Source organism: Anser brachyrhynchus, assembly GCF_964034855.1.
Source record: "Anser brachyrhynchus genome assembly, chromosome: 1".
NCBI classification, from domain to species: Eukaryota; Metazoa; Chordata; class Aves; order Anseriformes; family Anatidae; genus Anser; species Anser brachyrhynchus.
In genome coordinates this window covers 38,653,321-38,680,739 of record NC_137694.1, presented here as the reverse complement: position 1 = coordinate 38,680,739, position 27,419 = coordinate 38,653,321, and the positions used below count along the sequence as shown (strand labels likewise).

At 42.9% G+C, this 27,419-nt stretch overlaps 1 protein-coding gene across 5 annotated transcripts in view; it reads right to left on the bottom strand.

Moving 5' to 3' along the window:
- CNOT2 (CCR4-NOT transcription complex subunit 2) overlaps positions 1-9,244 on the bottom strand; it is a 92,915-nt gene extending 83,671 nt beyond the window's left edge. For 2 of the 5 annotated variants that reach the window (XM_080576933.1, XM_080576934.1), the window contains exon 1: positions 9,060-9,244. The gene's annotated coding sequence lies outside the window, so the exon portion shown is untranslated. The remainder of the gene's footprint in view (positions 1-9,059) is intronic. The other 3 variants (XM_080576932.1, XM_080576936.1, XM_080576935.1) reach the window with 2 other exon arrangements.
- Positions 9,245-27,419: the final 18,175 nt, after the last annotated feature.

Sequence of the window (27,419 nt, the reverse complement as noted above, 5' to 3'; positions counted from 1 at the left end):
GGTGTAATGACAAATTACACCACGCATGACAGATTTTTTTAATTTTTTTTTTTTTTGTCTTTCCTGATGCCATCTGTGCTTCACAAGGAAGTCTGATGGCTGACAGCAGCCCCCAAATTTCCCCAGCCCCCAAATTATGGATCTAGACACTGCTAGGAAATTAAATTTTTTAAATAACTTGGATAAAACAATCATCAAAATCATCTACAATATCTCATTTTTTCTTGAAACTGAGATCTGCTGAAGAAACCGTGTTTGTTTAATTTACACATACATATTCCTTCAGCCCTCGGATCCCCTTGAATCTACTCCTCACCGAGCCACAGGATCCCTCAGGGAAGGAAAAGGACCTTACGAAATGAAACGCTTGGGATGTCTGTAAACAACACTACAGAAAATTAATTTTTATAAGGACAATACCAGAACAAATAATAAATGTCTCCCTGTTTCAGCCTTGTGTTTTCAGTCTCACAACTTTTGATCCTCTATTCTGAGGTTTCAGTTGTGCTCTCAGCATAAAAATATAGCACCTACTTCAAGAAGTGGTGAAATACGAGAACCAAGTTACTCTGCTAAAGCTATAATTCTTGATAAATCCAATTCCTGTCCCTTAAATTATTTACGTATGACAAGTCTGTTCCGTACAGATGCCACCCGATCAGCAAGACATAATGCATTCCGTCACTTAATTTAACAACGTGTTATTTGCAGCCTGAATTCAAGTTTAATTGCCAACAGGACAGTAGTGCAAAAAGCATGAGAAAAGACACATTGAGGAGCTCAGACTGTCACTACAATTATCGCTACGACTACAGCAAGAGGCATAAAACAGCCAAGAGAAGGTAACATTTGATTGTCACCTAAAATACTGAAAAAATGAGGATTATTTTTGAGCATATTTTTAAGTTTGCCATCAAAGTTGCATTAATATGATTAACATCTTTTTCAGACCTGCAGCATCCACACGTTTTCCTCACTATTAAACTTACACTGCAGACAGATTATGTGAGAGGTCTCCCAGAAAGTATAACTTATGAAGTGCAAGCACCTGTGAGCAGGAATGCTCTGTGCTTCTTCAAATTATAGAAACAAGTGTCTGAAGAACTATTGCAGCTCTTTCAAACTGTTGGTTCTGCCAGATATGCCACAATAACGCTGTAAAATTGTGCAAACGGAGAGGAGTAGCTCACCTAACTGCGTAAACAAGATATTTGATAATCGTAAAACACAAGCAAAAACACTGTTTGGCCACAGTCATTGACAGGGAAACTAGCTGAGCTGTAAATACCCACATGCAGAAATTAGGTAGGATGCAATTGTATTCTGCTTCATACCAGTGGGGATGAAACCTCTAGGTGCTAACAATGCAAGAAGCGTTACATAAGACCATGCGCTTATTTTTAGAAGCACATTACAAAATTAAGTACTGCACTCGAATCTGTTGCCGAGCCGTGGACAGTCACATCAGTGTGCACAAAGGACAACTGCTCAGCTGGAGCGGGGCATTAGATTAGATTCAGATTAGAGTTCTCTCCTGCCAATCCCCAAAATACCGAACTATCAGAGTAAGAAAGTCAATTTGGGTTCACCGAAAAAACACTACTCATCATAAACACAAATCTATTCCTTTTTTAGGAGCCGCAGAACTGACAACTGGTTTCCTACAGCTTTCTTCTTTTGTTGCCTAATACTTCTGCACCGTGATGACCCCGAACTTCCCTCTTTTCCACCTCTCTCTTCATGACTCTCTCTCCTGCTCCAGGGAAAGGAGAGCCGTGGCACAGACACTCCGGAAGCCTGCACGTGCTGAGGGCTGCCTGACAGCTGCCATCCCGCAGGACACACGCTCCAGGTCTGACCATCTCTCTTCCCAGTGGGTGCAGTAATTTGGACACGCTTCCTCTACCTAGTCACAATTTTATGAGGCTTGGTGGACCATAATTTGAGATTTAATTCTTCCTTCCCATTTAAGTTTCCATATGTATGCTTCCTATGTATAAAGCGTAAGTTGAGTTAAATGCTTAACTTTGGAGTTAGAAGTTTACTATATGAACTTTCCATGTGTATTTGTATTTATATTTGTATACACACGTAGATACGCATACTCACACGCACACACTGGTGAGTGGGAGGGCCAGACAAACCAAATAATCTCATAAATGACATTTCCTGAGAAACTGAACCCAAGCTTCTTAAGTGTTTGCCTTTGTTTCCTTTCAAACTGCAGTGTGACCTGCAGCGGTACTGCAGAACGAACCCTGCGTGCACCTCCCCAGATGAAACTTCGCTCTTTCCTCACCATCTCTGATGATCAATTTTCCTCTCATTTTTACCCATTAAAAATAAAAAAAAAATTACACCTAACTTCACAGTCATGTATTACACTGTTCTCCAGAACAATCCTACCTGAACATTGCTTCCCCTAGTTCCTGCAGACAGACATGAAACAACCCATTAAGCACATCCCACTACCAACAGATTTTACTACCACTGTTTCTTCCCTTGCAGCCTACGTTATTCCCCTCCAGGCTCTTTGCTAAGTACGTTAATAGCACGGCCTGCAGACTATGCTTAGTCTACCGAGTTTGAAAAAACACCTCACAAGAAGGTTTTGTTTTCAAAACCAGACTCCGCAGACGCAGGTATGCCCCGGCACCGAGAAGTCCAGCAGCGCGGCAGGCTGGAGGAGAGGCGTGCTGATAGAAAGGCAGAGTTAAAGATGACTCCTCTCAGTGACTCATTCCTGTTTGCCAACGAGGCCCACACTGGGCATCCCAGTTTTCAAGACTTATCGAGCTGTTGATATAAAAACAAATTCAGTTTAGCAGCACACTTATTTTAGAAAGGGACGGCTGGAATTGAATCCGCACTTAGGACCCTAAAACAACTTCCAGATTCATAAAAAATGTCATTTAAACTAGCTATATGTCTTTCAAAGAAAAAAATGAAGAGATTAGGATCATGGCTAATATCAACATTTTGCAGATTCCTAACTAAACTGTTATGGAAAATACTACTTGCCATCAAGTGTATACTGCTGCTAGTCACAATATACACCCACCTGAGATACAGAGAGCTCAGAACACCAATCTCTTTAAAACTACATTTTATCCTTCCAAAAAATTTGCAATACTTCTTGCTTCCTCACAGATGTCCCATAATATGTACATTTTTATATAACTAAGCTTCCTTGAACTAGGGGTAGGGGGGGAGAAGATTTGTATTTACTGCACAAAACATACCATTCTGAAAGTGACAGAAAGTTTCTTTAAAGCAACAACAAAAACTCCATATCCCAATTGCACAGGAGCCTGAATTTGCTTCAACTTTCACCATGAAATAAGAGATACCGACGTACTCTTGTGTATAATGCTGATCTTAATCAATTTGATCTCAAAGAACACACTTACTAGAAACGTGCATCCACACTAAATAAGCCAACAAATTCAGATTTCAGTACAAGATGCCTTTCGACTTTATGACGATACTTTGCTGTGTGCTGTACTTTTTCAACATGTCAAAAGCATCAAGAACAGTACTGGCATTCCAAGAAATTAATCAAATTACTGATTTATATATATGGCTTGTTGTTCTTTATTTTTTTTTCTGCAAACAGTTTTACAGGTGGACACAATATTACAAGACACTTCTAATGTTCAGAATTGCTTGTTTTCTATCTTCCACATATCGGTGCCGTGCATAGTTTAGATTTCTTTCTGAAAACCTTACAGATTTCCAGTTCTCCACACTAAAAAGCACAGTACCTGCTCTCCACAAGAGAGAAGACCCTCTTCTATATACTTTTTTAGCCTACTTAGTCACTACATAAAAGATGCTGTTTCACAGCTATTTTCCTCCCTTATGCATTTTTAATATCTTTATATGCAACAAGTACTTTCCCACAAATTGCAGCACTGGTGAATGAAATTTCCCCAGTGTGAATGGTGAAAGACACCAAGCATGTACCCAAATAAGCCCCCTACACACCAGGGCAATGGAAGGAAGGCTGGCCTATCTTTTTGCCGTGATTCTACTTCCCTGGCAACACTTGCTTTGCAAGAATAGTTTTCACAATTAGAACATAAAAATGTACTAAAGATGAAAAGTAATCAGCACCTCAAACAATACAAGGTTTTAATAAGCTGAAAAGGGAAAAATGCTCTTCTACTGTAACGCAAAGAAAAAGCTTGCAGTCCTATAGACTGTATGACAAGTGCACAGTCCACCACTATAGGCATTATTTTGCACTGTTTGGTATGAAGATTCCCATCTTCATACAATCCTTAGAAGAGACTGATGCTGATATTATATTATCATTATCCATGTTACCAAGACACAGATGGAAGAACTACTTTGCCGAGAAGTTGCCTACGAAACTAAACATTAAGAGTTTATAATTTGAAACTCTTGTGGTTGTATAATTAGCCGTACCACTTCTTTTTGGTGCCTGGAAACTCCTTGCTGTTGTTTTCAAATACACGTGTATACAGACTGTAATGAAAAAGTTATGGACATCGAATTCTGAAATGTGTAATGATGAACAATACAACTGCCACCTACTGAATATGGTATAGAACCAGCTGGGTTTTATAAACCCCAACTGTTCACTCTAACTATATACACTAAATACTACCAGTGTCTACTTCCACAGAGCCCTTGAACCAAGCAAGCAAAACACGGGAAAGTATTATCCCAAGACTACAGACTAGAACTCAGCCATAAGTTGGTTCAATGACTTACCAGAGCCACACATCACTTCAGCGGACGAGACAGGAAGCATTCTCTGACTCTTACGCTCATGCTCTACCCTTGCAGTACTGTCTGTCCAGCGAGAGTAATATGAAGTAGGAGTTCCCATCTTATCTCCCACAAGTATACCTGTAATTTTACACTAGTTTTCATCTTTAATAAACTATCCCTTTTCACAGGTAATGACCTCATCTGTATACAGTCACCCACCACTGATTTCAAATACACAAAGAATTTGAACGTAGAGCCTTGAAAACGTTTTAAAAGTTCATTAAACTGCTTGCTGCAACCAAAAAGAATCACGAGTGATGTGGGGTACAAGAAGATGCTTAAAAAAAGACACACACACACACACAACCATAAAGGAAACCAGGAGGAAATAATGGTTTACTTATTAATGAATTTCAGACCTACAACTCTGGCACTGTAACTCACCAAGAGAAAGATGTCTCTAAAAACAGTTAAAATCACATTTTAAACACATCACAAGTGTAAAAAGATTAGTCAGATGACAGTGAAAGCAAGTCAAGAGGAAAACATACCGCCCACTTTCCTGTAACATTGCTGATAACCAACGCTACCTCAAGACAAAGCGGTGGCAGCAAAGGGGGAGCTCAGTAACCTCTTTGGGCAAGGGTCATTTCCATCTTGACTTGGGACCTGAAGCAAACCAGCAGTTGAGCTAGTACAAACTATCACAACGCAAGTATTCAGTTTTCAGCACAATAGTGTAAGTGAAAGATAAAACAGAAATTAAAAGCAATCTGAAAATTGCACGTCTTTAATCTTGCTGATATAAAAGCACGAAGATTTTACCTCCCATGTAAAATCTCTTACTGATTAGCACAGAAACGTCTACGTGGCATACAAACATCTCTAAAAACAAAACAATTCTGTAAGGACAACTTTAAACACACTGCAGTACAATAACGTCATTTGATGGAACCCTTCCTGTGCTGTTATTACGTTCAACACAAGTAGACTTGGTCGTCAGCTTACGAGCCTGAAAGCTCTTAACGCAAGAAGTTAACTGTCAACACGTGAGCGGGTGCTTTTAAGTCAATGAGACTGCCCACAAACTTTCAGTTGTTCATATGTTTTTACAGGAACCTGGGTCAGGAGACCAAGACAACACACAAACACTGAATGTAGGTGCTAAAACACATGAAAAAAGGAAAAGGAAAAAAAGGTCAGCCCTGTTCCGGAAACACCAACTGAAGCAGGTTGTTTTGAATTACTCAGTACAGTCTGAGACATCAGGATATATTTCAAGAAAAAAAAACATAGCTTTCTGTTGCGTAGAAAAATGTTTACATACTTTTAAAAAAATTATTTATTTGTACCTCAAAAACTCAGATGAGACAAAGTTAACCTGACCTGAATTTCTTGGCTTTTGTCAAGAACTACTGCAATTTGCATATAAACTGTATTAATAATAATAAAAGAAAAACTATAATTTAGAGAACAACCCTTTAAATTTGTGGCAAAAATACTGTTTTGATGTAATGTGGTCCTGACCTTCTATATAAGCTTGCACACAGCTCCTATCTAAGCTAACATTTAGAAATAGACAACAAATATGGCACGTATTCTGCCAAGAATTCGAGATCTTTATTTACTTTTTTTTAAGTGGTTTTCAAATCTGTATTCAACCACGCTATAGCTTTACATGAAGAGATAATCCGAAAAAAAAGTTAAATACCAGAATCTACTTACTTCAGAACAAAATGCTGTACTGGGAAGCTTAGGTACACTTTCTATACCGCCTCAGAACAAAGCAAGCAATTCAACGTTTATCTTAAGTTTCCAGACCGAGTCAGAAAGTGAGGTGCAAGAAACGCCTCTTAACTAAACTGCTGGGGTTTTAGGTTATACTCACTTCTGGAGTCCATAACAACAAGGAGGTGCAAGCCATTTTTGAAGAAATAAAGTTATGGTATGCGGCTGGTTTAAAACTACAGCAAGGCTACAAATCTTGCAGTGACTACAGAACAAACGGATTTTTTTATACAAAGAAACCAAAAAAAAAGCACACAACAGGTTCTAAAAATGCAATAAAGTTTCTAATTCCAGAGCTAACTTCTGTCGCGACAGAAATACCTTTAGAAGTACAGCCAGTACAGCGGAAATCCTTCACGAGAGCCATGACTCCACGACAGGCATGCACCATACACAACTTTTCCATTGTGGAGCCAAGGTAAAGACCGAGGCTTTTAGGTGCAAACACCCAGTTAGGGGACCTGTTTGTAGTATCAAACTTCAGGACACATTAACTGTCCTATTTTTCACAGTGAACACCACTTCTCTAGAATTAGATTCTTTTAAAGATAATTCAAATCATTTTTTACGAATTGCAAGTGTTAACAGTGGAGTTGTTTTAGTTCTTAGGGCTTTTGCTTTCATCTGCTGGCAGAACTGACACACACATAGGTAACAGTGGCTACTTTGACAACAGTATTATGTTGCTAAAAGAACTGTGTAGACAAGGTTTATCTACTAATACACTCTTAGCTTTATCAACAGCTTCCTGAAAGTGAAACGGAAATACACTTGCAAGTCAAGTCAGTCAGCTCATGATATCAAGTATTCAAATCCCTTCCTAAGATCAGAAGCAGCTGACACCTTGAAGTTTTTCATGCCAGCTGAATTCTCAACGTAAACAATAGCGGGGGGGAGGGAAAAAAAAAAGGCACTGAGCACATCCATAGTCTTCAGTATCACGCAACTGGATCTCGCAAGTTATGTTCTATTAAAACGCCATTATAAGAGGACTCAAAGTACTACAACATTCACCTAACAAATCTTCTAGATCCAAGTAAAGACGCCTTTTCAATGCAAACCTAAACAATTATTTGGCTTTTGCAAGTCTTCACAAGTTTCGACAGCCTGAAACAAATCCAAGTTTCCAGAAACGTAAGGATTTCTGCTAAGCGATGTGACAGCAGGTTTGATCATCTTAACCTCCCTTCCCCCAGCTGAGGAGTGAGGAGAGCAGGCAGCCACCAGCACCAGATGTTACTGCCGTGCGGGCAGGCAGGAATGTTTCCTTCACACACTCAAGTCGCACACGCACGCGTACGTGCTTGCAGATACAAGAACGACACAAAAAAAAAAAGTTTGCGTCTTCCCCTGGGGATAAAACAGTGCAAAGTTGGAGACGAGTTCTTGTCTGATAAAACAGACTTACAAAAAAGCAGAAGCTGCCGATCCACATCTAACACGAGCATGTTTTCTTTCGCTCGGCTTACAAAACCTCCAAAACAAAGTTACCTGCAACTTCATTGAAGAAAACAGGGGGGAAAAAAGAAGGGAAAAAAAAAAATAACAAGAAGCCAACAGCAACAAAACCACTGAAAATCTAAGCTGTGGTGTCCGTAGGGAAGCCCTCGCTCCTGCCAGGAACACCCGTACACCAGCTATAGGGTAAATGCCGCATCTCATACAAGCGTGGCAGTGCCCCTCTTCCTCCCTCACCCTCACTTGTCACCCTGGGCCACCTTCCCGTCCCTTCCCTTCCCCTCCTTCCCTCCCGGTCCCTTCTCCCCGAGGCAGGCTCAGGCCAAGCTCCAGGCCCCGCACGGGCGGACAAGTTCCTACAGGGGCAGAATCGCTCCAAGTTTGTTTCACAAACACGGCCGAGGGAATGCCAGAACCTGTTTACACATCACCTTAACCGCCACCAGGAGGAGAGCGGAAAAGGCGCTCGTAAAAAAATAAAAAAAATAAAAAATAAAAAAATAAAAATAATAAAACCGGGTTGGTGGGGAGGTGGGGGGAAGGAAACAAGCCGGCGCTATCCCCGTCTCACCCGGGGCCTGGCCGGGGCCCGGCGGAGCAGGCCGCGGGGCCACCCCGGCGCCTCCCGGGAGCGGGGCCGGCGGCACCCGGCGGCGGCGGAGGTCGGGGGGAGGCAGCCGGGGAGCGGCGGCCGCCGGGCCCGCTCGGGGCGGCGGGGGGCAGCGGGACGGGGCCGTCCCGGGCGGGCCGCGGCGGCGGAGCGGAGGCCGCGGGGCCCAGGCCTCGGCCCCGGAGCGGCGCCCGGCGGCCCAGCGGGGAGGGCGGCGGGGCCGGGCCGGGCCGGGCCGGGCCGCGGCCGCGCTCCCGGCTCGGTGGCCGCGCGTCCGTGCCCCCCCCGCTCCCCTCGGAGACAAAAGCAAACGGAAACCCGGCGGGACGCGGCCCCGGGCCCGCGGGGCCCCGCCGCGGGCAGCGCCGCCGCCCGGCCCTCCCTCATCGGGCCTCGGCCAGGCGGCGGCGGGCAGCGGGGCGGCGGCGGGGGCCGGGGCGGGGGCGGCCGGGGCCGGACTCACCGCATGAATTTTCTTGTCCCGCGGATCCAAGATGGCTGAGTATCCAGCACGGAGGATGCTGGGGGAGCAACCTTTACCCTCTGACCCGGCCGCCGCCGTGACCCCGCCGCCGCCGCCGCCGCCGCCGCTCGGCCTTGCAGCGGCGCTGAGGGGCGGGGAGAGGCGGCGACGCCGCTCGGCTGGGCCCGGAGGACGGCGAGGAGGAGGAGGAGGAGGAGGAGGAAGAGGAGGAGGAAGAGGAAGGAGCGCCGCGCTCCCTCCGCCTGGCCGCCGGCGGGGCGCCTAGGCCGCGGGGCTGCTGCTGCCGCACCGCCCGGCGGGCAGCGGGCGGCCGCGGGGCTCGGCCCCCATTTTGTGAGGGGAGGCGGCCGCGGGGCGCACACCGAGCTCCCCGGATCCCCCTCGGGCTCCCCGGGGAGGTGGGGACGGCCGGGGGCCGAGCAGAGCGACCCGCGGGCAGCAGCCGCCGTCCCCGGGTGCAGCCCGCGTGGGGCCGGCCTGCGGGTGCCGGGGCGCTGAGGGCGAGCCCGGGGGTTTTTGGAGGGTGCGAGGAGGCCTGAGGGGGGTCTGGGTCGGGGACTGCCGTCCCGAGCACCCAAGTTGTCTAAAAGTCTGTATTTTCGGCACCGGCCTTCTTACCCGCTTTATTATTAAAATGGAGAAGCTTCACCGAGATGGCACGACTGGACTTTTATTTTTTTTTTAATTCATCACCGTGAAAACGCGTGTGTTACAACAATAGCTACAGCAACTGCAGACGCACAAAACACTCATGATGCAAATAATCCCCTTGAATTCAACAAGACGATAAACGGTACAAAAGCCAGGCCTGTACGCAAGTGTTTTCAGGATGGAGGGCAGTGTTTTTTGTGAACTGGCTTCACTACTCCAGCAGGAAAAAACATTAATGATGGTGATTCTTTGATTTTGTTGTGAGATAGAGAATTTCAGACAAAAAATGAACGTGCAGTATTTTGCCAGGAACAGTCAAACTTCACATGTTTGTTTCCTTATCAGTCAGGTCTGATTTTGGAGCTACAAATACAGCTTAAAAATAAGTATTCAGTAGATTATACAACACTAATATTTCACAGAAACGTTAATACCCACAGTAACGTGCCGGACAACGTTAACATGTTTTGAAGATCAAAGAACAGTCTTCCATCTACGCTGGAAGACCAGCTTCTTAATGCCACTACTGAGCACAGCTACATGCCAAACATGGGTGTTATATCACTTTAATAAACGTCTATACACTTTGTCCAGGAAAATACTGTATTATTCTAGTATCTTAACCTTTGTGTCTCGAATATTAGTGCATTTGCTGTAAACAAAGAACCGTAGAACACTGTAAGTAATGTCCAGTTGTAAGGATAGTATTTGAAGTCTTGGAGTACTTCTGTTCAATCAAAAAAAAAGGATTTCTTTACACCTTGTGACAGACATAAAGGCAGTACTTCGAGACCAAATAAGTTAATGAACCTTCCACATCTTCACTGTTGCTAAACAAACTTTTCTTTTGTCTTACCAACCCTTTTACATCCATTTGTAAGCATTTTACTACATTAGATTTCGTTTTACACTTTTATGGTGTCTTTTCCAAAAGCTAATAATTGTTGCATTTCCTCAAAGTCATTTAAGACTTAAGGTACCACAGAATACGTGGTAAGTAAACAAAGCATCTGATGTTGTCGTTGCATCTCTGTGGACCGATCTCTGTGTCCATCACAAGATTGAAGTTTACATGCAAATCAATTAGCATTTAGACGACAAGAAGCCTGTAGAGTTCAACAGAGCCAGGAAATAGAAAAAAATAAGTAAAAGTTTTTCATGTCTTAGTCTGGTTAGCTTAATATAATAGTCCAATGAGCAATCACAGGGTGTGTAAATTGTGATTTAAATTTTGTTAGTGAAACTAACCTGCCTTTCTGCTTAAAATTGTGTGTTTAGCTGTGGGACATCATCAAGGTGACTGTAGTCAGTGTGTATTTGACTTCCTTGTTTTCTTAAAATGAATGTTGTTAGCACTTTAATGCTTCAGAATAATCTCTGAAGCTGATAAAAGCGAATGTGTGCTGTGTTCATACATTTGCTACTTTCAGAGTGGCTCAATATACATTTTTATACAATGGTGAGGCCTATTTTGCATCGCTGCACCTGCTTAATTAAAGAGGTGTTCTGAGCTCGTTTAATTAAATGGCTGCTAATCACGTGTGGACACTCCTAATCCGTTTTGAACCTCATATGGTACAATTTGACCTCTTTGTGTAAATCTTTGTCTACAAATATGCATTTGTTATTTTTAATCCCAGTTAATAAAAGGTCTCTTTTCCGTGTTTTGTTTTTTGGTGTTGTTTTTTTTTTTGCTTGGTTGGTTGGTTTTGTGTTTTTATTATTATTATTTTTTCTTGACTTATTTCACAGACACTCACCTAACCATTTGAATTTCCACCCAGAGAGGGCATTCAGCATCTGTCCGGAGCACCTGAAAAAAATGGGAAGAAGGCATCAAGCGAGACAGATGTACTCAGAACCCCAAAATGCTTTCTTATCCTGGCTCTTGAGTGTTCGTTCCCTGGCAAGCCTCTGCACTTTTACTTCACACCTGCTCCAGGAAGTTTTTAGATGCTCTTCAGCCCCACTCAGCATCACTGATAGAGGTGGATGATGCAGTCACAGATGTGGGAGGAAAAGGAGTCACCTAAAGTATGCAGAGGACACCATTAAGGTGTTTTATTTGTTTTGCCAAAATGTAGAATTAAATTAGCCATCGTAAGACCACCGTCCTCGGTTGTGAGCAGAGGCAGAACATGATGAATAGCCTTGTAAGTCATTTTTAGATACAACCACAAAGTGCATTGGAGCGCATCAAAGGTCTTCCCTTCTCCAACCTACAGTAGTCCTCAGGGGTAGCAAATACAGAGCAATTGCCAAGAGCAAGGGTTAGCAGCTTTTCAGTGATAGCAAAACAGGCTGTATTTTTTTTTATTATTATTTTTTTCATAAATAGGGTTTAAGCTCATTGGTAGAAACAGCTGGAACCGTCGATAGTGCCCCTTGACTGCTGGGTGTATTTGATTAGCTAAAACAGTGAAATACTGCTTCTGAAGAAGGCAGAGGTTTCTGATTTCTGCTGAACTGAGAGCTGTGTAACACTTGTGAATTGGGAGCAGCAGCTTCTCGCAGATGTCTTCCTTGCTGCATGATGTTCAAAAGTCTGTCAGTTTGCTTTCTTTGGAGCAAGGCTGGAGGGTTACTGCACAGCTATGCATTAATCTTTGCCCTAGAAGAACATGGCAGATTTTTTTTCATAAATACAGCTATTTGTTTTTTAAATATTTCTTTAACACAAGGGTAGAGGTGTGTCAAAGTAGAGATTTCACCACAAAGGTACGTTAAAACATTTTTTCAAGAGTAAAAACATGAAGAGCTCTCATTTTCTTACTGTATTCTCCTGATTCCTAAGTATTCCACTAAAATAGAGCACAAAATAGTCAGATTTAGGAGGATTTGGTTGGTTAGGCTGACTTCTGCAAGTTAGTCTCCAATTTGTAGTTTATCTAGGGAAGGGAAGGGAAGGGAAGGGAAGGGAAGGGAAGGGAAGGGAAGGGAAGGGAAGGGAAGGGAAGGGAAGGGAAGGGAAGGGAAGGGAAGGGAAGGGAAGGGAAGGGAAGGGAAGGGAAGGGAAGGGAAGGGAAGGGAAGGGAAGGGAAGGGAAGGGAAGGGAAGGGAAGGGAAGGGAAGGGAAGGGAAGGGAAGGGAAGGGAAGGGAAGGGAAGGGAAGGGAAGGGAAGGGAAGGGAAGGGAAGGGAAGGGAAGGGAAGGGAAGGGAAGGGAAGGGAAGGGAAGGGAAGGGAAGGGTCAGCTGTTTCCATGACAATGTCCTTATCTATCCTTTCACACCTACAGGGATTTCCAGGGATGGCTGCTGGCAAGGGAAGCCCTAGAAGTGCAGCTCTGTTACTGTTTTAGTGTTAAAATGCATCACAAGTTATCCACACAGATGGCCTCTCATCTGCTGGATTTGTAGTTTCCAGGAGGGAATATTGGGAGCAGAGGTATCTTTATCTCAGTCTCTCATATTTTTACTATCAGGAAACCCTACCTCAGCCTTCTGCAGCAGTCGCTTCAGTGTTTGCTTCAGTGTTCATTACACTAGACCATCACGACAAAAATAAAAAAAAAAACACAAAGTTTGAAATGAAATCTGTCAATTCTGTAAAATATTATGACCTCAAACAGGAGATGAAATGGAAGATATTCCAAAAATAAGATGCTTCATGCTGCTGTGTAGCAACTCAGAGGTCTGCCGAGTGCTGGTAAATGAAAGGATAAATCAAGAATTAGAGATACCTGCAATCTGAATTTTTTGTTAAGAAAAAAAAAATACTACAGATGGAAATATGTTTTCCAAAGAAGAGAAAGTATTAAAGAAACAGAAGTCTGTGCCTAAGAAGGTGCTGACTGACGTTCCCAAGCAAGATTATTTCTGAAGAGACGGGACTTGCTGCAGTGGTGACAGGGGAACCCTTCCTATCTCGGTTCTCAAGGGTGCAGCCAGCAGTGCTTTTGCTGGTGGTCCTTGGAGAGCTGCTTGGTCAGAAGGTCTGCTTCTCATTTGAAACTCTTAAACCATATTAGAAGACAGATGGTGGGTTGTGTTTTTTTTGGCATATAGGTTTTGTGTTTTGTTTTCTCTGTGTGTGGTGGGATTTTTTTTGGCATGACTTTTCCATGTGATCCTCCTATTTAGTTAATATGAGTATGTGTGACATAGGACAGTCTCTCCATTATGTTTCAGTCCTATTGATAAAGAACATAAACTTACATATTGAAGACTGCCATAATTAAAAGTTAATTTTAATCTTGGAAGTAAGAGCTATTACAATGGCTTTGTAAAAAAAATGTTCAGTAAACATATAACCAGCAGCCCAGGGGAAGTAATCACAATATCTAAAATAAAAGGAGAATTACTTTCACTCATGACAGGTCTCAGCTAGGCAAGGGAACAGAGCTTGGGGATCTGGAAAGTGCTGAATTCTAGTTCTTGTGTTTTGACAGTGTTTCATGTTTGACAGTTGGGCCTATTTCCAAAAAGGCGTTCTCCCCTAAATTAGTGTTAATGAGCACAAGTGAACCCTAGCTCCAGCAGATGACAATGTTACAGGACAAAGCTGTTTTCTTCGTCTTTTTGGCAGAGGTTTCCTCCTCCACAGCAGAACTGTTAGAAGTGAGTATGTATGTGCTTGCACCTCAGCAGTTTGCATTCAACTTGTTAGGATAAAATTGCAACAGAAAAAGTAGTGGTGTCTTGCTGCCCACGTGGTGAGTCACTGTAAGCCAGCAGCAGGTAACTCAGAAGCTGACCAAATTCACGCAGCCCCAAGGGGCCACCAGCTAGATTTCAGGACATTAAGTCCCGTAATATATAAGGACTGGAAACAAGCTGGCTGTGTATATACAGCTTGTCCCACTCAAGCGTGTGCTGGATCTCACTTATGTCTGTTTAGGTGTGGTACTTGGGGTCCATCCACCTACTTCTTTTAGCCTGATTTTTCTTCCAATGTCATGCCACTCTTCTAGCTTGATATAACATGCATCACCTTAGACTGCCATCCCACCAGCAGCCAGAGGACTCCAGTATCGTAGAATCACACAATCATTTAGGCTGGAGAAGACCTTCGGAAGATCATCAAGTCCAACCACGAACCTGATGTACCAAGTCCCATCACTAAACCGTGTCCCCTAGTGCCACATCCATGTGATTCTTAAATACCTCCAGAGACGGGGACTCCACCACTTCCTTGGGCAGCCTGTTTCAATGCTTGATCACCCTCTCTGTGAAAAAATTATTCTTCATGGTCCCAGCGGGCAGAGTGCAGGGAACATGGCTCAATCCCTGTTCAAGCAAGGTGCCAAGCGTGCAGACCAGAAGACCCAGAGGAGCACGGCTGCCTGGGCAGCCAAGGTGGGGCCAGTTCATAACGCTTTGCAGGAGTTTGGTGACGCAGGCTGAATCCCCAGATCCTAAGTCCAAAGCTGCTGTTTACCTCCTGAGCCAACTCAAGCAGTGACATGTCACTAAGCTGATGAGAGAGGGAACTTAGTGCATCTAAACTAATCTGTATCTGCAGCCAGGACACTGAATTGAATTTATTTTCATTCTGGCTTGCAGAAAACCAATTCCTGGTGTGCCTGGGAAACTCCAACACCCATTGCCATCACAGGGTCAAGGCTGTGTGATCTTAGCTGAGTTACAAAAACCACTCTATCATGGACTATAACATCTCTGTAAGAGAGCAACAGCAGCTACTTTCGTGCTCTTTGCCTTCATGACACTGCCCAGCTGGAGATGTAACGACATGCACATGTCAGCTTGAACCATCCAGAGGTTTCCTGGGTCTCAGCTTTGCAGCAGCTGATAGGATGTCATTTTATCACAAAACTGCCCCCAATGCCCTGGATACCACCCATGATTCCCTAATCCTGTCCTTTCATGGCCGTTAATTCGAACTTTTGTTTACAGAGTGGCCAAGCTGTATATGAAAGCTTGTCATGCATGAATTCAACTGTAAACATTGCAACCTCAAACACTTAAACCTCTCCCCCACAAATCTTGCTCATCACTTTTCAGGCTTTGTTAAGGAGCTACCTACCTCTGAGAGCAACAGAGCCGTTCTGCATGGCGAAACCGACTGCCAGAGGCCACCTGCTTCTCCCCCAGGCAGATGTGCCTCTCAGCAGAAAGAAGCTGAACTGCATGTATAGTGAGTGGCTGCCATGTCCCTCCACCCCCAGCAGCACCCATGATTGCTGTTTGTGCCCTACTCCTCTTCAGGATCTGCTTTTTGCTTGGGCCAGCAGGTGGGGAAAGTGGCAGTAGCTTCAGAGAGGCAAAATAAGGCTTCCTTCCTTCCTTCCTTCCTTCCTTCCTTCCTTCCTTCCTTCCTTCCTTCCTTCCTTCCTTCCTTCCTTCCTTCCTTCCTTCCTTCCTTCCTTCCTTCCTTCCTTCCTTCCTTCCTTCCTTCCTTCCTTCCTTCCTTCCTTCCTTCCTTCCTTCCTTCCTTCCTTCCTTCCTTCCTTCCTTCCTTCCTTCCTTCCTTCCTTCCTTCCTTCCTTCCTTCCTTCCTTCCTTCCTTCCTGCCTCCCTCCCTCCCTCCCTCCCTTCCTCCCTTCCTTCCTTAAGATAAATTTGAAGGCTTGGCATACTATCACTATCCCAGCTATCTAAACACTCAGCACCCACACTGACCCATTCCTCTGGCCCTTCTGCAAGTCAGCAGAGAGAAGGAAATACTTATGGCCCACGGTGGGAGTCTGGGGGCTGTGGGGACCCCTGCAGGAGGAGGGAGCAGTGCTGGGATGGCCCATGCAAGCCGGGGGCACCCTGCCTTACACTGCCTGCTCTCTTCATGGGTAGCCCATTGCACGTGTTCAGGAGGCGCTTACTAAAAAACAAGTTTGTACACAATCATGAAGATTTTCTGCTTAGGGTCTTTGGAAAATATGCAGGAAGGTCTCTCTTTTATGCACTGTATGATAAATCTGGTTATGAAATGTTATTTTGGCATTAGAAAAAGGGAAATATGCTCTTGATTGCAAGATTTAATCTAATAGGAAGATCCTAGACATGAAACTACGCAATCCTAATGTGTATTTCTAAAAATGATTCCAGAAGGGCCCTGCATTGTTCAGGGCTGGACGAATCATCTGCACAAAACCAATTTTTAACACAAAATTGTTGTTAGCGATTAAAGTGCAAATAGAAGTTACAACATCCTCTGTTTTCATGCTGATTACATTATGTCTGTTTCGTTAGTAACAAGTCGTGTTTATTTCCAATTCCCCGTCATGAAGAGCTGTTACGAGCTTCAGAGATCAAGGTTTGAAGAGACAGTCCTTTCCTGTGCGCTCACTGCCACAACAGACCAGACACAAATGGAGGAGAGGATGAGGAAGAGCTGAGATGACTTGCTAAAAGCCATATGACAGCCGTGCCTCCCAAGCCCCAGCACAGGGGTAAATCTGCTGCCCTGAACCATGGATGAAGCTGTGTTGTGTTGTGTGAGGATGAGCTGTGGAGAAGCCCCATGTCTGACCAGGACGCGTGGCACAGGCCTGTGCTGGCAGCAGTGCCCGTGGCAGGCCCTGCGGGCAGCGCGGCACCAGGCCGATCAGCGTTCACGCTCCTTCCCCGCTGACATGCCTGGTCTTCGGGATGGTCGGGTGGCATTGCCCTCTCCTCTGGTGCGGGTGAGGGTCTTGCCACCCCATCGCCCGACTCAGCTGCCTGGAAGCAATTCCTGCCTCCACCACTTCTGGTTGTTGAAGCGTTACAGCAATAAAAGAAAGCGCAGTTCAGGGCGGTCGATGCCAAAACCATCCGGTTCTGAGCTGAAACAGAAACATTGCTTACCAGGAGTGAAACGCTGCTGGCTGAACTCTTCCAGAGCGAGCTCATGCTTCGCAAGTAGCTTTATGTACTCCTGGTGATTCCCACAGGTGCCCATAAGCAGGATTTGGGGAGATGAATTTCAATGTTGTTATTGGTATTGTCGTTATTGTTGATGCTAATTACTCGTAGAGCTATTGTGTGAGCCCCAACTTCTTGTTCCACCATCTGTTGCTGTTGTAAATAAAGAAATGCGTGTCGACCAAAATTTCACCAGTTATCAGGAAATAAATATCTTAATTCAAGCCTACTGTGAAGCGACCTCCATGCCTCGGCTGAGCGGTAGTTTCAGTAGAAGATCCTCCTGATGCTGTAGATGAAAATTATGTTGGAGGGAAGGAAGTAACCTAGTGCCAAAAACATATGTTACTAAGCTCACCGTTGAGCATTTTCATAAGTTTAATCATACCTAATGCATTAAAGAATTTATCACTTGTAACATATAGTTAAAATCCCAGTGGCAGTCAAAAGCACAGTGCAGCAGTAACTTGAACAGATTCATCTGGAGAAGAGCAAGCAATAATTTTTGTTTTACAATATTATCAAATATTTTGCGTTTCATGGCAGTTTGGGGAGAAGAAAAGCTATTGAATTAGTTCAGAATAATTCCTCATTTGTATTCTCTAAACTGGGCAAACAGTCTTTCACTTCTCCTTTATAAGAGACATTTTATGAGCACTGGGGCTTCACCCACCCACAGCAAGGAAAATAACTAACAATTGTGTTTTAAGGGCTGTGTCACATGCATGTGTGTCGTGTGTGTGAATACTGTACTGTTATAGCTCTCTGGAGAGAAACAGAGCATTTGTGGATCCTACTTTCTATATCCATCTCCTGGAATGAAAATAAAAGATCGTCAGTCATCCCTGCCACTACGTATTGCATGACTTTCTTTTTCACTGGGCTTTCATGAGAAAAAAATTATGCCCAGTTATAATTTTCATGCAAGCATCCCCTCCCTTAAATCCTCATATAAAAATAACAGTTAAAACCAAAATATTTTTGCATGTATTCTGATGTCTCTTGTCTGTCAGATGTAACCAACACTGGCACTCAGCTGCCAACTTAACTACTTCTCAAGTCCTAATACACATTTATTTAGAGTGGGGACTTTTCCAGAGGGAATATACCCTGCTTATTGTATGTCAGTGGTGGAAGTATTGAAACACTATTGCTACACCAAACCAAAATTGCCAGAAGAATTAGAAAAGCCTGTAGCTATTTTGCTGCTCTTGTAGGGAAGGAATTGTACATGGGTATCTTCAACTCCATTAGAGCACACTCGTTGCATCCAGGAACATCGTCTGGGCTGGAACTGCCTCTTTCCAACCTTGGTGCATCACAGAGGGTCATCTCCGAGGCCAAGGATGCGGCAGCCATGGGGCATCTTCAGCTGGGGATGTGTCTGTGCCTTGCTGCTGCAGGCAATGTTGCGTCCTGGCAGTCAGTAGGAGAGTAACCAAAAAAGCTGGTGATCTGATACATGCAGCAAATGCCCCTCTTCAGCCACTCCTGTACCCTTTATCTTGGAAAAGGAGGCTGGGAAAAGACAGAAAAGACTCTTAGTCCACTGCAGGTGGCTCTTTTACATGGACTTTCTGCCGCTTACACCTTTCTCTGTCTGGAAAAAACTCGACAGAGGGGTCTGGTCTAAATAGCTGCAACCTAGCTCAATAACATGACACTTTATTTCCTGGCAACGCACTTTGTGCACCTCAGCTTCAAACTCTAACAACCCTCTTAGCCAGCTAGAAATATGGTGTTCATATTTAAAAGGTAGATAAAAGGTTTGGCTTTCCTGAAATGTGCTTCTAATTATGAACAGGCTAGATGACTTTTTTTTTTTCCTTGAAAGATGCATTTCTCTAGATGTTTTGGTTTGAATGCATAAAATTGTTCAAGAAGCTGATGAAAATTCAGATAGCAGTCATGCAAGTCACCCTTTAGCATGAAGAATTCAAACAGAGTTTCTAATATGATGACTCTGAAATACAACCCCCCCTCCCAAAGAAAAAAACAACAGCCTGAAAACTCCCCAGAAGACAACCCCCCAACCACCACCCAAACAGACAGAAGCAATGGACTTTTCAAATGTTTCCTCTTCACCCATTGAAAAATTCAGTCCAATAACAACTTCTGTGTGGCCACTAAACTTATCTGAAGTTTCAGAATAATCTGTTTGTGGCCTGCAGTGGCACTAACATACTCCTTTAACCACCTGGCACCACAGATGTAACCTCAGCCTAAAACGTTCAGCCCAGCTCATTGGCACCAAGAGCCACTGCCCTCTGTGCCTTGGCTCCCTGGTGAAGGCAGCCAGTCCTTTTACAAAAGGGAAAGGGGGTTTTGCAGCTTTGCATGACATGAACAACCTGGAAAAGGCCGTAAGGTCTTAACCACCAGCTTACTGCCTGCAACTGCCCTGGTTCTCTCACATTTACCAGCCAGACTTTTCTTATCCTACAGACCCACCTCTGATGAAAGATAAAGAAATGGCAGTAAATGCCTCTCTTCTAACTGAAAATAAGTTCCTTTCAATCCTAATATTTTAGACACAAAAAGACAGTTGTAAGAGAGTTGTGGTGGATGGTATGTAAGATGCATCTACATATTTTTTCAGATATACAGTAAAATTTTTAAGACCATCTGACTTTCCCAGATGTATCTTACACTGATGGACAACCAACACACACGTCTATGTTTGTCTTCTGAAAATGTCCTCCGTAGTTAACTCGGAAACGTCTCACAAAATAGTTACGAAAGTGAAAACATTAGATTGTGGTTTGATTGGCTCAGGAGCAGGATAATGGCCAACTTGTCAGATAATTTATTTGCAATGAATAATTTAGTCTTAATTATAATCAGCTGAAGTTTTAATCCCTTATATCTTTCACTAATCAACCTCACTTAGCATATGGGTAATCAAGATAAATTCACCCTTTTAATTAGAAAATCAGAAGCCTTTACATGCTTGTTGGTTGATGATAGGTCTCATAAACGGACGTCACTGAACTGCTGATGTTTCAGAAATTCTGCCTTATACAATGCAACTCCTTGATTACAGGAGGTGTTTTTAATCATGAGATTTAACTCTGCGAGGAAGCCTGATGTCAGAACAGCACTTCTGATCACGCTCTTTGACCCCAGCCTTCTTTTAGACACCATCAGTCGCTGCTCAGTGGCACCCAGGATGTGGTTTGAAGTGACAAGGCAAAGGCCCCGTGGCACCTTATGGCAGGATCTCATTTTTCAGGTGCCCTGAATGGGCTTGGTGGCCTTTCAGATGACTAAGAGATTTAAGATGCTCAGGAGAATATGATCCAGTTTTGGTATAAGATGCAAAAGAAAAAAGGTTTTAGAATACTTTATTACTAGTGTCAGCTTTTAGAGAAGTATCTTGTCCTTGACAGTGTATAATTTTCTTGTATTTTCTGAGTAGCCCGACTAAAGAAGGCAAGATGATTAGTAAAAATATTAGCACAGGCTAACAAATAAGAGTCTTGGCTCTCAGGTGATGAAAAAGCAAGAGAGTTGTGCGGTTTTTTTTTGTTTTGGTTTGGTTTATGGCAATGTATTTGTGTTGCTAACAGGCAAGTTAATGGGATCAGAAGTGGTGAGAGCCACTGATAGTCCCCCCTAACCTTATAGAGAATAGCTTCAACAGTAGGGAGGTAAGGAAGGAAATGGGTTTTGCAGATGATCTCTCTCCCACTGGAAAGGCACTCATAGGAGTAAAAGTTCTTCTTCCCTTTTCCCCCATTTCTCTTCCTCTTTTCCTATTCTAAATTAAGAGGAGTATGACAGAGGTTGCACCACAGGCACACATCTCTCCCTCCCTAGGCTGCCCAGCAACCTCTGTTCCTTTTTCAGACTTACCCTGAAGACAGTGCTAATACAGAGCAGCTCATCTGCTCTCCCGGAGCCCCAGAGACAGAAATCTGCCCTTCATTAAAACTCAAAACCTTTATCCAAATCAGAGATACTTATTTAGGAAATGGAAACAAAACGAGGGATGTTTTACTGCATTAGGTCTTCTCCGAAAGAGCATTTTGTTTTGTTTTGTTTTGGGGGAGGGATGGGGTGACAGAAACGACACTGTTTCCTTTGATAGCCCAGCCTTCTTCATTTCCAGTTGTCTTTGTAAGTGAGCTCTTTCTTCCTTGTGGTATCATTATTAATAGATTAAAAAGCTGGAAGAAAGAAAGGGACACATGATTTTCCAATTTTTCTCCAGCTGCGGATCACAGTTAGATACCCATAGTCTGAAGTAATGCAGTGTTCATAAACACAATTGATCTTTATCACGATAATGGCACCAAGGTAATATAAATACTATCCTAGCTTTTCATTTCTCGAAAGCTGACACCGTACCTTAAGCAGCTGTCCATTCCTATCAAAACCAAAAATGAAGAGTACAAAGGGCTGTAAAGGTCACACTGAGAGCAGTAGCTGAACCGTCTCCACTGTATTTTTGCCTCCTAATGATGGCGTCTGCTGCCTCCACCTTCCCGGGACCCACAAGTAGGAAGAGGTGACTGTCAGCTCTCAGATGGGAGACCTAAATTACTAGACCAGAGGTGCTGGAGGTGGCGATGCTGGTGACTCATTTTGTGACACATTTCCTTCTGAGTCACGGCTGAATCAGGGTCCCGTCGGGATGCTGAGCAGCATCAGTAGAGGCTGTTTCTGTCTCCTGAAACCAAGAAAGCTGCCTGTAAACAGCGAGGTTCTGCGGCACTTGTTGGCTGACCTGGAGAGAAATCATAGTGATATTTATTTATTTATTTATTTATTTTTCCTCTCTGAGGAGCATCCCCCTCAGAACGGGCTGTGTTTATTCTGCACACCGTGCTTAGGTTCCTACTGGTCTCTGTTCTCCACAACTCCCATCAGGGTCCTGTGGTCGCTACACAAACAGAAGTCCAGAGCTGGGATGCTGATCCTGTACAGTAACTTGTGATTAACAGGTAGGCACCTTCCACCAGCATTAAAGCCTGGCATGTGCTGAAATTACTCCAAGATTTTTTACTATTGAATCTTTGACAATAAGTTATATTATGTCATAGATTTTTAGTTCACACCACTTCAGTAAAATATTTCATAAAAGGAAGGACAAAGAAATTCACTGGGGACTATCGCCTTAATTCTCATAAACAAGAATTTTCCCACGTTTAAAAAAATAAAATTCCACTGTATGCTCCTTTGAGGATATAAGCAAGAAGATTAATATTTTACTGATAGTGAAACAAAATTAGTCAATAATGAGTAAAAATATCTTTTTTAAATTAATACTTAGTGCCAGTGAAGCCAAGTAACAAAAAATCAATGCTACAGCAAATACTTGTCATAGTAAAGTTGCAATTATGATGTGCCAAAATACAGGATAAGCAACAGTTGTAGAAAGAGCTAATGCTTTTGCTAGACCATCTCCAAAAATTGAAGAGGCTCCTGAGCACACAGCATCTCTATTAGTTCTGACAAAGAAGTGTCAAAATCCCAAGGTTAGAAACATTTCTTTTTTATATAATTCTGTTAGACTGATGTAGGAATTGTTTGTCTGAAAGTATGTTAATTTAATTCAACTACATCAGCTGATTTAATAAAAAATATTATGCCTGCCAACAAACGTTATAGCAAGAAGTGAAATGCAAGCCATCACACATCTCATTGTTCAGTTTATTTTATGGGCTGCAATATTAGATCACATTACTTATGCTGGTAAACTTAGTTTCCTTGACATTATTTAACTGTGTGCCATCTTCATAATAAAGCTACATTTAGAAAAAAAAAATCAACTGCATTATATTTAAAGTCAAAATGAGCACAAGCACCCCGTCTTCAAAATAAAGCAATGATTTGATGATGCCTAACCAATGCTTTGTTTCGTAAGTGGGTAGCTAACAATGAGAAAAGAAAAAAAAAGGTGAACCCTGTATTTTAAAAGGAGCACACATCAGGCCATGCAGCCTGTTTATGTGAGACCTTTTAGCATTTAGAGGTATATCACTTCACATTATTTTGTGTTAGATCTCACAAACTCAGCAGATGAGAGCCCAGGAAGTATCACAGAAAAGCGGACACGCTATTGCAGTTAATTGTATTAATTCACTGGGCGATGTTCTTTTGGAGCCACTGGGCTAATAACCAGCATCGAAATTAAATGTTTGATATAAGGAAATCTTGTGACAAACTTTTACTTTATCCAATATTTTGTTGAACTTGAAATGCTCCTTCAAAATTATTTTAATGAATCCATTTTCTGACAGAACCCAGTTCAGCCAAAATGATGACTAGATTTTCACGTACTACTTTAACAAAATAATGCAGGAATTAGTAATTTCAACGAAAGCAACAGCTTGTCTTTTTACTCAGTAATCTAGAAACACAAAGTATAATCTCAATCTGTGACATCTGTCCATTATATTAAATTTGAAGCATTCTGTGTATCGTTACTTTTTTTTTCTTTTCTTTTTTTTTTATTTTTCTTCAGTAAGATGTAAGCAATAACAATTCCAAAACTGGAAATCTCCTGTAGGTGAAAATTTGGAATTCATCCCCTCCTTTTAGAATTGCTTTAAACTTCTGGCGATTCAGTTTCATTGATGATTAATGTCCTGCATTTGCAGATAGGACTCGATGGCGCTGAGATGCGCCGTTGAGTGAATGCGCTGATATATGAAGCCCATGAGAAGATATTTTGCAGATGTCGTTTCCTCTTGGTAGTGGTAAATGAAGTAAGCACCGTGGTAAATCACACGCGTGCATGCTGTGGCAATGACGGAATGCCAACAGGAGGCCACCTGTGGGACACGGTGTCTCCAGCCAGCAGTTTATGAGCCCTCTAGTGGCCCTCCCCGTGCTTCACTAGCCACCAGGGAAGCAGCACGTGTGCTTAGGTGGACTCTTCTCGGTACGTTGGGCCAGGGGGACAAAATCAACATTTCCTTTCCGTTACATGGTACGAGAACAGAGAGCATGGACAGAACACACATCCCTGCTGCTTCACATCACATCGCTCCCAACAGCCTGGGAGCGTACAGGGTCGCATGGAAGTGGGATGCTGCTTATCATAGCAACCCGTCTCCTGCAGGTTTCCAGCCAATTCAATTGCTCTGGGCATTTTCTCCTTCAAATTTAGGCAGGTGTCCACGCTGAGCCTCCATTCGCATTGCTTTCCCTCCCAGGAGTGTGTTGATGAAAGCAGGAGGTGAGGTTGGGAGTATAAACTGAGACCGGCCGGCTTTAGGCTCTCCAGCTTGGTTCTGTCTCTGAGAACACACGACCACTGCCTTAGATGCTAAATCACACCAACTGCCTCAGAATGTCTAATTTGTCAGTCCTTAATCACTGATGTCCAAATGATTAGTTCTTTTTCATGTTCCTTGAAAGTCTTGAATCCAGAAACAGCCTGAGTACTTCTCCCCGTACATGTAAAACAATTTCTGAGGCTCCCCACCAACCAGCTATAAATAATCTCAGTCCCCTGCGATCACCACATTATAGTGGGATGCGTTAGTGAGATAATTTCAGGCACACAGCCAGCTCTGAATCGCACTGTACATCTCCGTCCCATCATACACACCTCTTCTAGTATCTCCTTGTGAAAGTTACCACCAGAAAATAAATGCTTGCTCTCCTAATTCTGCGGCAGTGCATGTTACAGCACGGCAATGCCGAATATATGCACTCCATCATGCAGCACACGGGATAAACACAGATAAACTCGGCCGTTCCTGATGCGGCCTACAGGCACCAGAGCTTGGTGGCAAAACCTTGGTGCTATCACAAAAGACCTTTGACGAACCTGCGCCCAGGACATCAGTGAAGGTTCAGCAAAGACGGAGCAGAGCTCAGAAGTATGACAATGGAAAATGTCATCTGTCATGTTGGATTTAAGGGTCCATTTGCCAAGCGAGAACACGGAGCACGGCTGACTGAGCGGCGGTGTGACAACCTGGGAGGACACGAGCTGAAAATCCCGGGTGCTACCTTCCCCACCCGCGGCTGCCTGACCCCACCAGGACCCAGCACATGCAGTGAGCAGGAGGGACTGTGCCGTGCTCAGTCCTGAGACAAAACGTCCATCCATTTTTGGCCCGGGACATCCTCCCAGATCCCAAAACAGAGGCTGACCCTCTACAGTTAGGCACCTGCATGACACAGACCAAGCTCCCTGTCTCCCCTCTAGTTCTGCATATCAACCAGGGGGACTTTTTTTACCTGTTAGAGTCTGTAAAAGCAAACGCCACAAGCACTTCATGGCAGTACACACAGTATTTCCAGCAGAAAATATATAGCTATACTCTTTGCCTTCCCACAGTCCTTGGCTTTTTCATTTTCTTCTGTCTTTTTCTATCTTTTTAAAAGGGAAAAAAAAGAAAGAAAATAGATTTTTTTTCTCCCTTCCTTTCCACTTTAATTTCCAATTTATTCCAGTAAAAGTTCTGTCAATAAAATTTAATCAACATCCTCTCAATTTTTTTTAAGTTCTACACCAGAGAAGTAGTGCTGCTGCTGCTGTCATATGGTTTACATAAAGCAGTTCATCCCACAAACAAAACAATATAGTCACAAATGCTAATGCACTGTAACAGACATGACATATAGTGACGTATTTTCCTGACAAATTAAAAGACCCTTGAAATACCTGATAACAAATCATAGGATATTGGCGAAAGCTTCTCCCTCATACGCACAAGAGCTTGTTAAAAGCAAAGAAAGAGGTAGACAAAAATATGCATAACTTCAAAACTTGAGACTATTTTTCAGTTATGTTGTTAGCATTGTGTAAACTGTGGAAATTATTTGACTAAGTCACATAAAACTTAAGCAAGTTTAAAAATCCAGAGCATCAGTCAAGGGATTTTATTTCATCATGCCTTGCTTAGCTTCAAAATGATTTTCTACTTCAGTGGACTTTGTGGAAGGAAGAGTTTTATGGTGCATATCTGTATCTTCATTTTGAATTTAACACTAAACTGCAATTATATACTGTGATATAAATATTCATAAACTGCTGTCTCCATGGGGAAAATATTCATCTTAAAGTAAACTTCAGTAACAACTGACTTGATAAAACTCTTGTACATCAGAACTGGCTTTTTGGGGTGTCTGAAGCAGTATGTTATTGGGTGATGCTAATGAAATTATATTAAAACTAATACAAATTTTCTGGTGGATTTCATTGCAGAAGAAAGCAGTGGAGAAGTGGCAGAGTTCAGATGAACAGAGAGACAGAGAGTATGGAATCCAACCAAACAACCTTTGAAATCCTAAAAGCAGCCATGAATCAGTGATTTTGTCTGCAAAAATCTGGGCAGACAATACTCATTTATCGTAATTAATTTGACCTGCTGAATACATTATACAAGAAATTGTTAACTTTTTATACTTTATAGACCTCTTTCTGTGGAAAGCATAGATTTTAGCTGATTCATGAAGACTGATGAAAGTCTTTTAAAAAATTTTGTAAGTGCATGATTAGTGTTTTTGGAAAAAAAAATGCAAATGTTGTATCCTTACTTTAGATGTGTCTGGTTGTATAAACAAATTTGATTTAATAAACTCTAGAAAGGAATGGAAGCAAATAACCCTTATAAAATACAAAAAAAAAAAAAACTCTAAATTGTGCATTCAGATCACACCACAGTACATAGTGTTCTTGCATGTTTAATGAAAATAAAAATTTCAACAACTTCCAGATACCACTGGTGAATAAAATATAAGTATTTTCAAACATCCATCTATTCTTTACATTCATGAATGCTATAGGCTACATGTATAGAGCACCTGCAGCTATACTGTGGTTGAAATTCCAAGGTGCTTACAGCACAGACAGGCCTCTCCAACCCATTACAGACAGTACTCAATGCATTATATTGAAGATGTTCATTCAGAAAGGAAAATAT